The sequence below is a fragment of the Eptatretus burgeri genome, chromosome 4 (genome assembly GCF_056783735.1).
Source record: "Eptatretus burgeri isolate ZD-2024b chromosome 4, Ebu_testis_v1, whole genome shotgun sequence".
Classification (NCBI taxonomy): domain Eukaryota; kingdom Metazoa; phylum Chordata; class Myxini; order Myxiniformes; family Myxinidae; genus Eptatretus; species Eptatretus burgeri.
In genome coordinates this window covers 83,456,917-83,473,174 of record NC_140964.1, presented here as the reverse complement: position 1 = coordinate 83,473,174, position 16,258 = coordinate 83,456,917, and the positions used below count along the sequence as shown (strand labels likewise).

Genomic DNA, 16,258 nt, shown 5'->3' with positions numbered 1-16,258 from the left:
ATTATAACACTGAAATTTTTAAAACAACCGTAACTCGATGAATTGACACAAATTCCGCCGAACTTACCTCGATCTTCCAAACTCACGCTCCGTCAATACCTGTGGTAACTTTTCTCGAGTTATCATGTTTTGGATGTTTGACCTCACTGTGACCTTGACCTTTGACCGATTTTGACCAAAATCTAATCAGCACGAGCCATCACCCTCCTGAATCACGTGGTGTAATTTGACATTGGTAGCTTCTTCCGTTCTCGAGTTATCGCGCCTACAAACAAACAAACACACACACACACACAAACAGAGGACGGAAGTCATCAATATACTTACGAAATCTTTAGATTTTGAAAGTAATAAATAAATAAAATGTTCCATCCCTATATAATCATGTTCATATATTTAGCAGTCATCCTGCATCCACCCATTTCTCACTGCTCCACTATCATTATGTTAATCTTCCAACCTGTAAGATAGTTTTTCCACAAGGCTTGTGGAATAAGAGATGGTATTTTTTATAGAAGTCAACAAAAACAAAAGAAACCTGAGCAGTCCTCCGGCTATGATGAATTTAAAAGCCAAAAATGGCTGTTTGTTGAAATTTTTCTTCATAGTCCAAAGGCTTTTCAGCCACTTTGTTCTGGGTACGACCAAGCTTCATTCTACGATTGAGAAAGAGAAATATACTCAACCTAGGTTACTTGTATAATAAACTCAGAAACGTGGCTTATCAAACTGAAACTTTCCTTGGTGTCACTAGACTCTATTCCAACAATGTCACAAACCTGACAGTGATAGTTTTGTTGGTTTTAGCACTGGCAGCAAGATAAGGTTTTTGAGAAAAGTAAATGGACAACTTTTGCGGTTTTTACATGTGCTCTTTTTAGCACATATTTCCTTACAATATTGTGGGCACTGTAGAATATTTTGTACATTATTCGATAAATATCCTTTTTTGAATAAAAATGAATGTACTAAATTTCTCAACAAATATTGCATTACAAAACCACAAGATATCACGATAATGTATTATACGAGTAAAATACGAATTAGGAAGTCCATCATCCAACTATTAACATACAGTAGTTGCATTCTCGAAAAGGAATGTTACATTAAAAACAAAACAACAAATTTATAAGTCCATCTGCTTTCACAGTATGTTCAGCAGAGTTGTAAATGACTCGTATTTCATTACCACAGGTCATTAGGAAATCATAAAGGTATTGAAATATTCCACTTGTCGGGCACTCAAACAAATGGGACAGAGACGGGGAGAGAGGGAGAGGGAGAGGGAGAGAGAGAGAGAGAGAGAGAGAGAGAGAGAGAGAGAGAGAGAGAGAGAGAGAGAGAGAGAGAGAGAGAGAGAGAGAGAGAGAGAGAGAGAAAGGGACGGAGAGGGAGAGGGAGAGAGGGACGGAGAGGGAGAGAGAGAGGGACAGAGAGAGAGAGAGAGAGAGAGAGAGAGAGAGAGAGAGAGAGAGAGGGAGAGAGACGGAGGGAGAGAGACGGAGAGAGAGACGGAGAGAGAGACGGAGAGAGAGAGAGAGAGAGAGAGAGAGAGAGAGAGAGAGAGAGAGAGAGAGAGAGAGAGAGAGAGAGAGAGAGAGAGAGAGAGAGAGAGAGAGGCGGAGAGAGAGAGAGAGAGAGAGAGAGAGAGAGGGGGAGGGGAGAGAGAGAGAGAGAGAGAGAGAGAGAGAGGGAGGGAGGGAGGGAGAGGCGGAGAGAGAGAGGGGAGAGAGAGAGAGAGAGAGAGAGAGAGAGAGAGAGAGAGAGAGAGAGAGAGAGAGAGAGAGAGAGAGAGAGAGAGAGAGAGAGAGAGAGAGAGAGAGAGAGAGAGACGGAGAGAGAGAGAGAGACGGAGAGAGAGACGGAGAGAGAGACGGAGAGAGAGACGGAGAAAGAGAGACGGAGAAAGAGAGACGGAGAAAGAGAGACGGAGAGGGAGAGAGACGGAGGGAGAGAGACGGAGAGAGAGAGGGAGAGAGAGAGGGAGAGAGAGAGGGAGAGAGAGAGGGAGAGAGAGAGGGAGAGAGAGAGGGAGAGAGAGAGGGAGAGAGAGAGAGAGAGAGGGAGAGAGAGAGGCGGAGAGAGGCAGAGACAGAGACAGAGACAGAGACAGAGACAGAGACAGAGACAGAGACAGAGACAGAGACAGAGACAGAGAGAGAGAGAGAGAGAGAGAGAGAGAGAGAGGGAGAGACAGAGACAGAGAGAGAGAGAGAGAGAGAGAGAGAGAGAGAGAGAGAGAGAGAGAGAGAGAGACCCAGATCAGTGGAAAATCAGTGCATTAGAATCCTTTGAGAGAAACTTTGAGGCATCCCCAGCAATGAATATTGGGAAGTGTGAGGAATTCGCCCTTTCAGTGGTGATCAATAGCATTGGCCTCGATCTCTTGTGGTCTTCTGTTGCCACTGAATCCTTTATGTAAAAATTCATCACAATAGAGGTGGAAGCGAGATAGCAGTTGTGTGAGAATAAATTACGGAACTTACAATGCAGGTAGACTCTCCTTTAGCAGTGCATGATCCATTGAGTCAACCTCCCAAACAGTCCCACACTCCCTCACATTGTTCATCCACACATTCCATAATGAGATAACTAGAAGCTGTTACCCAGGTTACATCAGGGTTAATTTAGGAGCCAATAATTAATTGCACCCTAATTCGTCATTTTTTAGGGTTTCAAATTATATTGGTATTGGCATAATTGAATTGCAATATCACATATTGTGCTGATTGAAACTATTCCTGAACTAGCTCAGGATATATAGAGCAGGTCATGAGGATCGCATATCATGACCTGCCTACCAAAAGCATTAGGAGCTTTGCGCTGTGCAGATTTTGGTCTGCTCTCCCAGATCAGGAGATGAGGTTTATGGTAGAGCTTCAGCAGCCTGAAAATATTCAAAGGGTGGCTTGTGTGTGGCCACTCTGTGGATTCCCAGTTATGGAGTGGATCAACGTAGGCTTGTAAACTGAATTTAGTGAGAAGGTTAGGGTTGATATTGTTACAGTCCTGCAGTACTCAATGACTGCCATGCCACCCGGCGGATATGTGATGAAAAGGTCTCCGTGTTCGCCGGGTCAACTTAGTGCAAAATGGCATCTCCGAGTGCAAAAGGATGCTAACAGGAATTCCCGAACGAAGCTCTTCAACATACTGTGCTGGAGGCGTGGATGCGCAAACTCAATCTGCCCTTGTAACTGGTTAATAATACCATTTTCTAAGCATAATGGAGCCCGCTCCCAATCACCACAAAGGATTTCAACAAAACAGGTACGTATTTATTAACAAGGGGAATGGGAAGAAGGGAGACAAGCATGGTCGTCAGGCGGCGATCACAGGCAAACAAATAAATGAAACAATACGCCCCCGGTAACACAACAGCTTAACAAATGCACCTTATTCATTCACTCGGGGGAACACGAGACACGACAGGAGATTGACGAGACAAAATAAAATCACGTGAGGTCAGGCTTAAACACAGACACTGGGGAAGGAGGGATGAGATCTTTCGAAGCACATGCTCGACACGTTTTATCACTCACGGGAATTACACCACACTTGCATACACGTACTATGAAATTTACTGACAAGTACTATGAAATAACTCTTCTAATATATCCCTCGTTTTACCCCCAAGACCAGATCCATCGCAACATACAAATGCTTTTCCATTTAAGAGCATTTTTTCAAATCGAAATATCATGTATAATGTACTCACAATCCAATTTACCCAGTCCGAGAACCCACTCACCCCTTCACCCAGACCCAGGTCTGGGTGAACCCATATCACCCGAGGTGTTGTGTAACTGAGCACCATGGTCTGATGGATTCATCACCTTAAATACCTTCACATAGACCCACTTGGGAGGCGTTCAACTTCAGAACAAGTAAAGTATCGCATATACTATCATCACATATAAGATATATACACGAAAACATCACATATACCTCCAGAGACCAGATGCGTAACAATATACAACTGCTTTTCCATTCAAGAGAAGATTTCTCGTCAAAAAGTATCTCACGTAAAAGTAAGCACCTTGGCCCAAGGCTCACTTTTTGTTGCATTGTTTGTCGCTCTAATTATATTTTGAAATTCTAAGAACAAGGAAGTATGTGCAGTAATGATGTATTGACATCACTTACCCGGAGCCAATCACGGCAAACCAAGCGTCACACAGCTAATCGGCAGCTGTGTGAGGCTTGATCCACGGTCGCAAAGCCACATGAAATATGCTTCATACTTGCTTTGTCTGGGCATCTATAGATATGAAAAATGAAAATATTTTGCCCAAATCAACTTTTTCTTGACCTTGCACTGCCTGTGTCCTTGGTGATTAATATGGTACAATTTTCAATCACCATATCCCCACCACCAACCCTCTCGCCTCTCGCCCTGTACAGTTTACGTTTTGTGGCCCACCGATAGGCTGGATCTGCATTCGTACCATAACCAAAATCGAATCAACTTCATCTTATCACCGACCCAACTCATCCACCAAGTTTTGTCATAATCCGTCCAAAACTTTTTGAGATATCGTTTTCGGCCATATCTCTTAATGGTGAAGAATCACAAATTTTTTTTTTATCCGATCCGGATCCAGGTCTTCACCTAAAATTGAATCCTTGTCACACATCCAACCTGTCCAGCGAGTCTCGTCTGAATCTGTCCACAACTTTTTGAGATATTGTGCTATATATTGGTTTAGCCCGATCTCTCAATGATGAAGAATCACTGAAAAAATTATCACATCCGGATCCGGATCTTCATCAAAACTGAATCAATTCTTCCTCGTCATGCACACAACCTGTCCACCAAGATATGTCCGAATCCGTCTCAAACCTTTTGAGATATCGTGCTGCATATCGTTTTTGGGCCCATCTTTCAACGGTGAAGAATCACTGAAGAAATTCAAGTATCCAGATCCGGATTCGGATCTTCACAAAAATCGAATCAATTAATCCTTGGCACACACCAACCTTGTCCAGTTTTGTCAGCATCCACCCATAGATTTTTGAGATATCCTGCTCACAGACAGACACAAAGAAACAAGGGTGAATATGTAAACTCCGTCCACCTTCGGTGGAAGAGGTAATAAAAAAGGATTTGAAAAGGCAAACATTATTACTTGGAAGCAGATCAATGAGGAAATTTCTTCATATCTATAAATCAATACATCTCGCATGACATTATGGAAACACAATTGCATCTTAACATTTAATAACCCTGTTTCCATGTTTCCATGGTCTTTATTTACCTTTGTCCACTTTTCACTCGAAAGAACAGTTTTGAAACATTCTGAAAATGTCCTAAGGTTACGGACAGGTCAGGTATGGGAGCATGCGCCGGAGCAGTGCATCTCTACGGGTGTGCATACAAACTTGTTGTTGAAAACTTTGCTCTTTAGCCACTGGAATCATGCAGTTTATGATAAGGGCTAAAATAGTCTTCTTATTTAATGGCACAATAATCCCATCTTACATGTGGGGTCGGCCGGGGGAAGCGTGGCCAGAGTCTTCACGAACCAGCCGGCCAGACCTGACGTTTGACTAGTGATGGCAGGAATTGGGATTTTGGCCACGGTGCCGGCGATAGCTCAGCAACTCTTCACGAAGAACACCATGGGATCTTTAACATCCACCAACAAATGCTGGCAGATGGGACACCTATTTAACGTCCATCCAAGAGACAGCACACGGATTGATGAATCACCCTGCCGATGAAACACGAGGCTGACAGCTTATAGCTGGGTCAGGAATCGAACACAGGCGAGACAACTTAGAGGCGAGTGTGCGTACCTCGAGGCCATCCAGTCAACTTGGCTTCAAATACAGTAAATTAGTTAATTATTACCCACGATTAATAAGGGGCATGGGACAAAAGCTTGCAGAGTGGCTTTGAGGATCCAAGAACAAAGGAGAGAGAATGAAGTTTAGTGAAGTGCTCCATATCTGTAAAAATAATTGGAGCATCAGAGCCTCACAAGGATGGTACAGAGAGCAGGAATTTGATGAAAGTTCTTAATAAGCTTCCTCTTTGCCAAATTTGACTGTGGCTGCTCCCACCTCAGCTCTCTTTTCTGAATCTGAGACGACTTCAACGATCAGACGACTTCTGAATCTGAGACGGTTGGCACGGTGTCAGGTGTCAACCATACTGTCCATCGTGTTCGTCTTCAAGACACTTCCAGCTTGATCCAATCTGTTAGATTTCCAACCGATATTTGTCCGAATGCAGAAGTTCCATACCTTTTGCTGAATGCGACCTCGTTCAAGCAGCTGCACATTTTTGTAAACCCAACATCATGCACAGACAAGATCTTCCAAAAGATGGCATTATAAACATAATCAATATTTATACTCTGAAAAATTCCATTTCATTGGGTTTACTGACCTGCACGAGTACGTGACACCTGGTCCTGAGCATTGTGACACCACCGATCGAATTTTAGTTTTGTTACACACCACATTTACACAGGTACACAGATACACAGATAGAGATTACACACCACATATCAGGCATTACAGTAGTCGGGACATGCAAGGTAATAAATAACATGAGAGTGAAGAGACATTACACAGAACTGAGCTGTTTTAGTGACCACATCCCATGTGAGGACGTCTTACTCCACAAGTGAGGATTTCCTGCACAAGATATACAAAATGGAATAATTTGACATTATTGTAGTAGTACCTCTACCCCTATTAAAATGTAGCAGGATAATAAAAACTACCCTGCTACTCTTCCTCCTCCTCATGCACCTTCGTATGCAGCACAAGACAGCCATCATTGGCTGGCTGTGCCGCTGATGCAATGCCCCTGTTACCAGGACACTGATACTCATTTTGCCGACCTCAGAAGGATGACAGGCTGTCAACCCCACATGGTGTTAATTCAACAGCACAGGGGCTCAAAATCAGGACCCTCATATTGCAAGCCAGCAAGCCAACACGAGGCTTTACCCATGCAGTGCTGTGACCCCATTTGGAGTCGTGACCCCAAATTTGACTACTGCTACACTAATGGTTCCCACTCTTCGTTAAATGATGTCCAACCTTTCCTCTTGAATAATATCACAAAATACTCATGTAATAATAGGAAATTTCTTTCCTAATTTTGAAGACGGCATGTGACAAAGTTGGTCCAATCAATGCAATAATTTTTTTCATTTGACAATTGTGTGTGTGTGTGTGTGTGTGTCAGTCATATCATGGCAAAGATTGTCATTCACTCCAAGGTCGCTTCAATTGATGGAGGGCGAGATACATTCAGAAGATGCTCCAAAGGTTGCTTGTTGTACTCAATAAAAACATACACAAGATATTGGAAGGACGAGGTTTTAACTGCAGGAAAATGAGGCCGATGGGTGGATTGTGACCGTCTCACCAAGCACAAAGCTACTCTGGATTAAACAAGGAATTTTCTCTCATGTCAGTATGGATATATGTCAAAAATAAGTGTATGCAAGCATACGTACAGAACAAAGAGATTTTTAAACTTAATAATAAGTGCTGCTGCAGGGCCATTTCCATTTTGAAAGCAAGATCATTTTGTGAATGATGGTTATTGGTGAGATGATCATGACACTATAGTCTGCCCCCTTTACCAGCCATTCAACTGATTTGAGTCGTCAATGATACTTAGGGGTAAGGGTAGGGGGAGAAATCACCACTTCCTGAGCACTTCTCGAGGTCAGAATTTTCAGTCCAAAAACAGAATATCTGCTTTACCCCTTCCAACAACTCAATAGCCAACTGAAGGGCGTACACAGTACACTGTCACAAAACTCAAAGGTCCAACTGGCAGGTGGGAGTAGTCCTAACTTGCGTTTATTTAAAAGATAAAGCACAAGCGATACTTCAAGCAATCTGGAAAGCCGTTGCACACACAAAAGCAACTGGTGAGTGGCCTTTGATCCCCCGGTCTCCCTTTCACTCCAACTTACCACTTATTTAAACTCTAAACAAGAACAATGAAAGCCCCTCCATCAACATACCTATAGTTATGAGATGGTTATATATATTGTTGTGGTTGAGGAAATTCGCAAACCACCATGCAGGTCCCGTAGGTGAGATATCTCTGTAAGTACATGTGTAGTTAGCCCCAAACCCGTTGTTTAGAGGGAATAAATGTGATTCATTCGAGCTGCGACCCTTTAAGATAGCCGTTTTTCTGTTCTATCTTTATTTTGAACCAACCACGTCTCAACCGCCATCACACAACAACCACCAACTGCAACGCCGCTTCACAACAAGAACAATGCCAACAGCCACGACCTTTACCTTCACAGCACACCATCCCGCAACCATCGCATCACCGCCATTCCAAGCGTCACCGTGGCCAGGGACCGCCACTTTAGACCCTCCACCACCTTCGCCTCTCCTTCTGCGGCCATTCCCGCACCGCTTGTGGGCACCGAGCGTCAGGCTGTTCTGGACTCGTACAGGGCGCGCGCCGAGCCGCAGGTACAAAGTGCGGCCGTTCCCACCCCATTCCAAGCAGTGCCAACGAAACCCGCGGAGGAGCGCAGAGTCGGGGCACCGCCGCCACATTTGCAGCTCATCACAAGACGGGTAGGCTCCACCCGGTCTCGCGCCCACAGGCCCCGTCTGTCCCCTTGTATTTGAGGGTGGCCCTTTTCTTTTGCTTTTGAGTATATGTGTTGTCGGCGCCGTCTGTAAAGTAAAACTGTGTAAGTGTTGCCGTGTGCTCGCGTAGTCGGTAGTAGATCTGCATTGTTGTGTTTCTTTTGTTGAAATTGCTTTTGGTGCATAATTGTTGTAATTGTATATGTGTGCTTTCCGTGTGCCGCGGAATAAATGTGCTTCATGTTGAACTGTTTTTCCCGTTTCGCTTCGTCTTTTCTTTAATTGAATCTCCATCTTACTTCACGTAAAGGGTTGGTCGTGGGCTAAATACGCCCGATAATTAATCGGAACCATCGAGGTTGACGAGAACACCGCTCGGTTATCCCGATAGTACGGAACGGGTCGCTTAAAGTGGCCCAAGTCCGGAGTCGACCTGCGGCGAGGTGCGATCGCCCGGTCTACCCTCCGTGTGGGTACTTAGGTAGGTCGAATTTGGCGAACAACCCTATTCCACGCGGGGGGCCGATTGGCACGATCGTGGTGAGGCCGAAAGGCCCACCCGTGACTAGATCCCGGCGTTAGTCAGAGAGGGTCACGACAGAATTGTCCGTCCGGTGGGCGACGTGCCGCGATTCGAGTTACGTGGCCGCTCGCACGCCGGCGGGCGCGAATTCGCAACAATATATTCTGCATTAGTCAGAAATTTCATGAACTCTCATGCTCTTTCTACTCAGCTTAAAGTCGCAAGGCAATATCAGAACTTGTTACCGGCTTTCTAATTCCACTCACTTTTATAATAAACGTCTGACCTCAAGAAACGTTATGGTCATAGTCATAACATAATAATCAATTGATTTTATATCATATTATATTGTCGTGATTAATAAGTTTACTTCCTTCCACATCTTGGGCACGCCTGGAAAATATGAAACTAGAAAGGCAATCAGAAGAGCGCATACCTCCACCACGTAATGCCTGATCCAAGAGAACACATCAGGCCCAACACATTCGTGAAATATCATGCTATATATCGTTTTTGAGCCCGATCTCTCAATGGTGAAGAATCACGTTAAAAATTGTAGTAGTCGGATCCAGATTTGGATCTTCACCAAAATCGAATCAATTTGTCGTGGTCACAACACCCAACCTGTCCACCAAGTTTCATCCAAATCCGTCAACAACTTTTTGAGATATCCTGTACACAGACAAACAGACAGAAAGGGGTGAAAACATAACCTCCTTCACCTTCGGTGGTGGAGGTAATGATCTTAAGAAGCACGATTTGTTTTTTATACAACCACGCAGGTTTGTGTTGTTTTACCATTGAAGTGCTAAAGATGAGCACACATGATCTTGGTGGACCAATGAATGCTGAGTATGGTATTGTTTTCCCCCTGTCTATTTTTTCCCTGTCTAAGTGACGGAGGAGTCGAGTGATCACAAGGCCTGACCATAGTTATAAAAGATTACCACAAAGGCTTTATATTACGATTAATGGATGCTGCACGAGCAGCGAAAACAAGTTATTGAAACCTTTCGGCGATGACCAATCATGGTGGCATTCGGACTCTCATTCAGAAGAACAGTTCACTTCACGATTGAAATTTAACCAGTCCAGACCAAACCATCCTCAAGACAGGCCCAGGCAGATACCAGCCTCAGCTGGCAAAAATATTTGGCAAGTGGAAGTTAGTTACCCACTCGATTTCCCTTCACTGATGACCCTGACTTGATATTTCATGATTCCTCGTCTCTTGATCGACACCTGTGTCAGACTTGAACCTCAAGCTACCTCTGTTTGGGCCGAATTAGCCAACTATTTGGTTTTTGCAACTTGAGAATCAATTGCTCATGAGGGGATTACCACCCAAAAGAGACAAGAGAAGAGAAGTTGGTTCTACAGGTGGGGAAGAAAAAAAAAAAAACAAAAGGAAAAGAGGAACAAATGAGTGGAGGTGAGCGGTAATTTTTGATTTTGGGAGTTTTACTCGAAGGGGGTTGCTGGTGGACCGTGCATACTGGAGATACCTGGCTGCGTGCGAGGGAGGGACAAAGCACAGAGAGGGCACAGGGTGCAAGACCAGCAAGGAGGCGGAAGAAGACTATGAGACCACCGACCTGTCAACGATGGCAAAGTGATACGCCCAAAGACTCAGCTTCATCGTGGGAGATTCCAATGGTCTTGAAGGCCTTGGTTTCCACGGCGTCAAGCTCAGCAATGTGTGAGGCAGGGGCACCAGCTCATAGTGGAGAGCAGTATTTCATCAAGCTGCGGATGAGAGCATTGTAAGTGGACAGGAGTTCAAGTATGCCAAGGAAGGACTTTGCATGACAGAGGATGCCCAGTCAGTGACTTGCTTTTGAGGCCAACTTTGAAATGTGGTTTGCCAAAGAAAGATTATGGCTGTGAGTAAGATCCAAGTGTTTAAGTAACTGGACTTCTTTGAGAGGGTTGTTGAGAAAGCACATGGGAGGGTTTGTGTTATGGAGAGGGAGAGAGAGAGAGCAAGAGATGGAGTGAGGGAGAGAGAGGGAGAGAGTTCTCAGAGTTAAAAGACATATTCCAAGTGTTTGACCTGCGTGAGATTTTTATCCAGGTCTGCAGTGAGTGAAGAGGATGATAAGAGATCTTACGGCATAGGGTGGAGTCATCAGCAAAGACATAAAGAGGATTTTCCAGAGTCTGAAAGATCATCGATGAAAAACAGAAAAAGCACTGGGCCAAGAACACTGCCATGCCTTGACGAACTCCAGCATGGACAGGAAGAGGAGATGAGAGAGCCATTAAGAGCTAAGTGTTGATGGCGACAGGAAAGGAAATCCACGAGCCATGAGTGGAGATTGCCTTGGATACCATGAGAAGAGAGTTTGTTGAGCAGCGCGGGGTGCCAGACTGTATCGAAAACTCGCGATATGTCGAGAGAGACGGCTCTGATCTCATGTTTGGCATTTTGGACCTCCATCCATTGTTAGAAAAGCAGAAGCAGCATGTCCAGGGTAGAGTGACCTAGTCTAAATCCAAATTGATGATCGGAAATCAAGCCCTTGGAGAAGAGGAAGGATATGATGTCAGAAGTGATGATGGATTCCATAACCTTGCTGATGATTGGGAGAATGCTGATTGGTCTGCAGTTGCAGGAATCTGTTTTTGCTTCTTTTTTATGCAGAGCAGTGATGTTTGCTGATTTTCAAGCAGATGGCAGATGACCTTGAGAAAATGAGAGGGTGAATAGAACAGAGAGAGGGTGAGCAAGAGCAGAGGAGCAGGTTTTTAGGACATGTGGGCTGATGCCGTCTGGACCGGTTGCAGAATCTGAATTGTGGTTCGACAGCAAACTCTCCACCTTGTCAGGAGAAAAGGACACAGAGTCCAGGAACAGCTGGATCAAACAGAAAAGCCTGTTTCACAGAGTCACCAGGACAAAGCCTCTGTGTTGGAGGCGACGCTTTGGTGTGGACTGTGTCCAATGGGGATCAGCGGAGTGCTCGTCACACTCCACACGTTTCGATGTTTCCGCTGATCACATCACGTGCCTTCTGGTTGAATGGTTTGCATCAGCAGGAACAATCATCTGGGTGGCAGACGGATGGTTCTTCTGTGCAGATTATGTGGTTTTACAGTGTGAAACATAATCCATGGGGATGCTCACCATAACTGTCAGGAGATGCGTCTGATGTTTAAACGACGAATGTGGTCATAATTGGTGTACCATCCTGATGAGGGCAAATAAGCCTGAAAACTAGATTGTTAGCTCCGTTTGATGTTTAACTGATGATGACCATATAATCTTTGTCTGTTTGGCAGTCACCGGGTCAAAGCCTCTGTGTTGGAGGCGACGCTTAGGTGTGGACTGTGTCCAATGGGGATCAGCGGAGTGCTCGTTACACTCCACATGTTTCGATATGTAATATATATATATATATATATATATATATATATATATATATATATATATATATATATATATATATATATATATATATATATATATATATATATATATATATATATATATATAAGCTGGGGTACCTGGTGTTGCTCAGTCTACTTTTTTGTGGTGGCCTAAAACACTCCCCAGAACTCATTGATGAACCTCTGACAGTTTGACGAAGATCTGCTCGACCATCTCTGAGGAAAATGGCGACACAGCCAAACATATGTTATCGTATAGATTGGGAATTGCATAAATTAAAAACAATGAATACACACAGCATTATTAAATAAATTTAATGAGAAGTACGATTCAGACTATGATAATTTTTGTGATTCCGTTCACCAGTGGGGGAGGCGGGATGTGGGAAAGAAAAATCAAATCCCTGTGTTGTGGGTCAGGCCAAGAGAGCAGACCACACCTGTTTGAAGCTGCCTTACGTTGCCTATAGGTGTGGTCTGAGAGAGTCAGAGCAATGTTTGCTCAGCCAACAACGTTTGATGAATACAGCTAAAAGGTTTCAGTCGATCTGTGCCAAATGTTTGTTAGCAACATACTCTTACTTCCTTTGCTACTGAATAATGGCAGCATCTTGCACCCACATCTTCCACTAGGATCCTGCTCTGCTGAGCCTTGCTCTCAGTACCATGCCACCCTGCACAACTAATACCACACCATCCTCAACAGTGGGATCTAGAGTAAAATTCATGACAACATACAAAGAATCATTTATAGTTTGTTTTTTCCAAGGAATAAATTTCCCTGGGCTTGTGAACTCTGGACAGGTTAGTATATAGTTACCGGTCAACTTACCAATCCATGGGAAAGGAACTGTTGATTGAAATGACTGAACTGAACAACTTACCAATCCATTGCAAAGAAACTGATAACATGACTGAAACTTCTTCTTCCGAGTCGTTGTGTCGATTGAATTGCAAATTAACCTATACTGGTGAGAGCAATGCAATGACTTTATCCTCTCAACCACAAAGTTTCGTGGAACATTTTAGAGCAAGAATTAAATATTGAAACTCATCACAATTATTTTTAGATCCTCGTGGAGGATCTCTAAGTCTTACTCACGTTGTTGTTCTTGTGAACTTTTTTTGTTTCACAGCCTACAGTTTTCATCGAAACTTCCTGAAACTTGGCGTATATATGTAAAGATACCCTGCACAGACAGTAAGGATCTCCGATTTTGAAAATTCCTCCTAGAAAAAAAAGTTTGACGTCAAAATATCTCCGCTAATGGAAATCGCCTAAAAAATTATCTCCGAAACTAGGCAAGCTTTTTAAATTCTGTTTGCGGGAATCAAACAGGGCATTAGCAGAGATGAATTACCGCACATATGATACATCACGATGACGTCATATCAATTTTTATGATGTCATTCCTATTTTTTGACATTTTTTGTTTCATTTGTTTCACAGCCTACAGTGTTCAGAGAAACTTCCTGAAACTTGGCATACATATGTAAAGATACCCTGCGCAGACAGTAACCATCTCCGATCTTGAAAATTACTCTTAGAAAAAGTTATAACGTCAAAATATCTCCGCTAATGGAAATCGCCTATACCATTATCTCTGAAACTAGTTTGTTTCACAGCCTACAGTTTTCATCGAAACTTCCTGAAACTTGGCATACATATGTAAAAATACCCTGCGCAGAGAGTAACCATCTCCGATTTTGAAAATTCCTCCTAGAAAAAAAAGTCATGATGTCAAAATATCTCTGCTAATGGAAATCACCTAAAAAATTATCTCCACAACTAGGCAAGCTTTTTGAATTCTATTTGCGGGAATCGAACAGGGCATTAGCAGAGATGAATTACCGCACATATGATATCATCACTATGATGTCATATCAATTTTATGACGTCATTCCTATTTTTTGACATTTTTTTGTTTCACAACCCAGAGTTTTCATCGGATCTTCGTGAAACTTGCCATTTATATGCAGAAAGTCCACGCGCAGGCAGTAACCATCTCCGATTTTGGAAATTCTTCCTAGAAAAAAAGTTGACGTCATAATATCGCCGCTAATAGAAATCGCCTATACCATTATCTCCAAAACTAGGCAAGCTGTTTGAATTTTGTTTGCGGGAATCAAGCCGGGCAGTAGCACAGATAATTATCGCAAACCTGATTCATCACAATGACGTCATATTCGTTTTATGACGTCATCATTAAGAGGACGAGGATCTTAGCTCATTCGAGCTTGTTATACAAGTTTTGAAAGAAAGTGAAAAATAAAAGACTGACAGGTGATATGAATCCAGATTTGCCAAAGGTATATATACAGTTTATTATTACCTCTGCCACCGAAGGTGGACGGAGGTTATGTTTTCACCCCTGTCTGTTTGTCTGTCTGTCTGTGAGCAGGATATCTCAAAAGGGTGTGGACGGATTCGGACAAATTTGCTGGACTGGTTGAGTGTGTGAAAATGAAGAATTGATTCGATTTTGGTGAAGATCCGGATCCTGAAATGAGAATTTAAAAAAAATTTCAAGTGATTCTTCACCATTGAGAGATGCGGCCAAAAACAATATATAGCATGATATTTTTTAAAGATTGTGGATAAGTTATGACAAGACGAGGTGGATGAGTTGATCAAGTGACAATAACAAGCCGATTCGATTTTGGTTCAGGTCCGGACCCAGATGCAGCCCATCAGTGGGAGACAAAACGTAAACTGTTCAACCTGGTGGAGGTACGGACTATACAGAGTGCCGTTCTAGTTGAGAAAGAAAGTGTTTTGCAAAGAATAGCATCAAACTTAAAAAAATGAAAAAAGAGGGATGGGGAGATGTGGGAGTTTTCAAATAACGTAATTTATACATCAACTGCAAATGTGATAAAATGGCACCAATTCTTGGAGAAAGGTGACAAAATAAAATAAGAAAACCATTTACAAGGCTGTCAATCAGCAAGAAACATATTTCCCTTGGCTTAATTTTATGACAGGTCCAGCAGAAGAGTTTTGGTTTGCAGCTTACAAAGGGCTTTGACAGTTCAAGGAAAATGCCGGAGGGTGCGGTGAAATAGAAAGTGTACCATCAGTGAAAGAGGTGAGCAGAGAGTGGCAGCTGCGCGTCGTTTGTTGACAGCGTAAATATGCAGCCTTACAGGTACGGGAATCTGGTCGACCTGGTAATGAGCTTGGGATTAATTATAAAGATTTGTATTCTGCTTCCAATAAAACGATATTAGGAACTAGCCAGTACCCCCAGAAGTTCTGTGGAATGTAAAATGTAACTTTAGCAATATTATGCAAAGAATAGTTACTTTATCAAGTCAACCCCCTCCCCCCACCCACCTCCAACCCCAAGTTCTCAGTCCACCCCCCAACCCCATGTCCTCAACCATCCTCCTCACAACCCCAAGTTGTCAACCCACCCATAACTCCAAGGCTTCAATCTTTTCTGCAAAATTCTGTGTAGAGTGGTGGTTGGTCATCACAGTTCTCTGGATGCGCGTCAAATTAATTTTCTGAAACTCTGTTGAAATGATTCACACAGTCGTTCAACGTCTGCTGCACTTGTGCTTGGTCGACCAGTACTTTTCTGTTTCTGACAACTTCCAGTTTTCTTAAACCTCACATAACACTCTCTTTAAACCCCTTGTACCTCTCTCTGATACTAGTCTGCGATGGCAAATTCCTCCCATACTTTGTACGGAAATTATGCTGAACTTGCATGTCGGATCTCGTCTCGATGAACCATTCGACCCACTGAG

General features: G+C 43.3%; 2 long non-coding RNA genes across 2 annotated transcripts in view; one reads left to right on the top strand and one right to left on the bottom strand.

Annotated features, from left to right (window-relative positions):
• Nucleotides 1–16,258, top strand: part of LOC147028552 (uncharacterized) — a 144,185-nt gene that overhangs the window by 38,138 nt on the left and 89,789 nt on the right. The gene's annotated exons all lie outside the window — the stretch shown is intronic.
• LOC147028551 (uncharacterized) overlaps nt 12,652–16,258 on the bottom strand; it is a 119,924-nt gene continuing 116,317 nt past the window's right edge. The window contains exon 5 of the long non-coding RNA XR_015057604.1: nt 12,652–16,258. This exon is cut by the window's right edge and continues 57 nt beyond it. This is a non-coding gene — a long non-coding RNA (uncharacterized LOC147028551).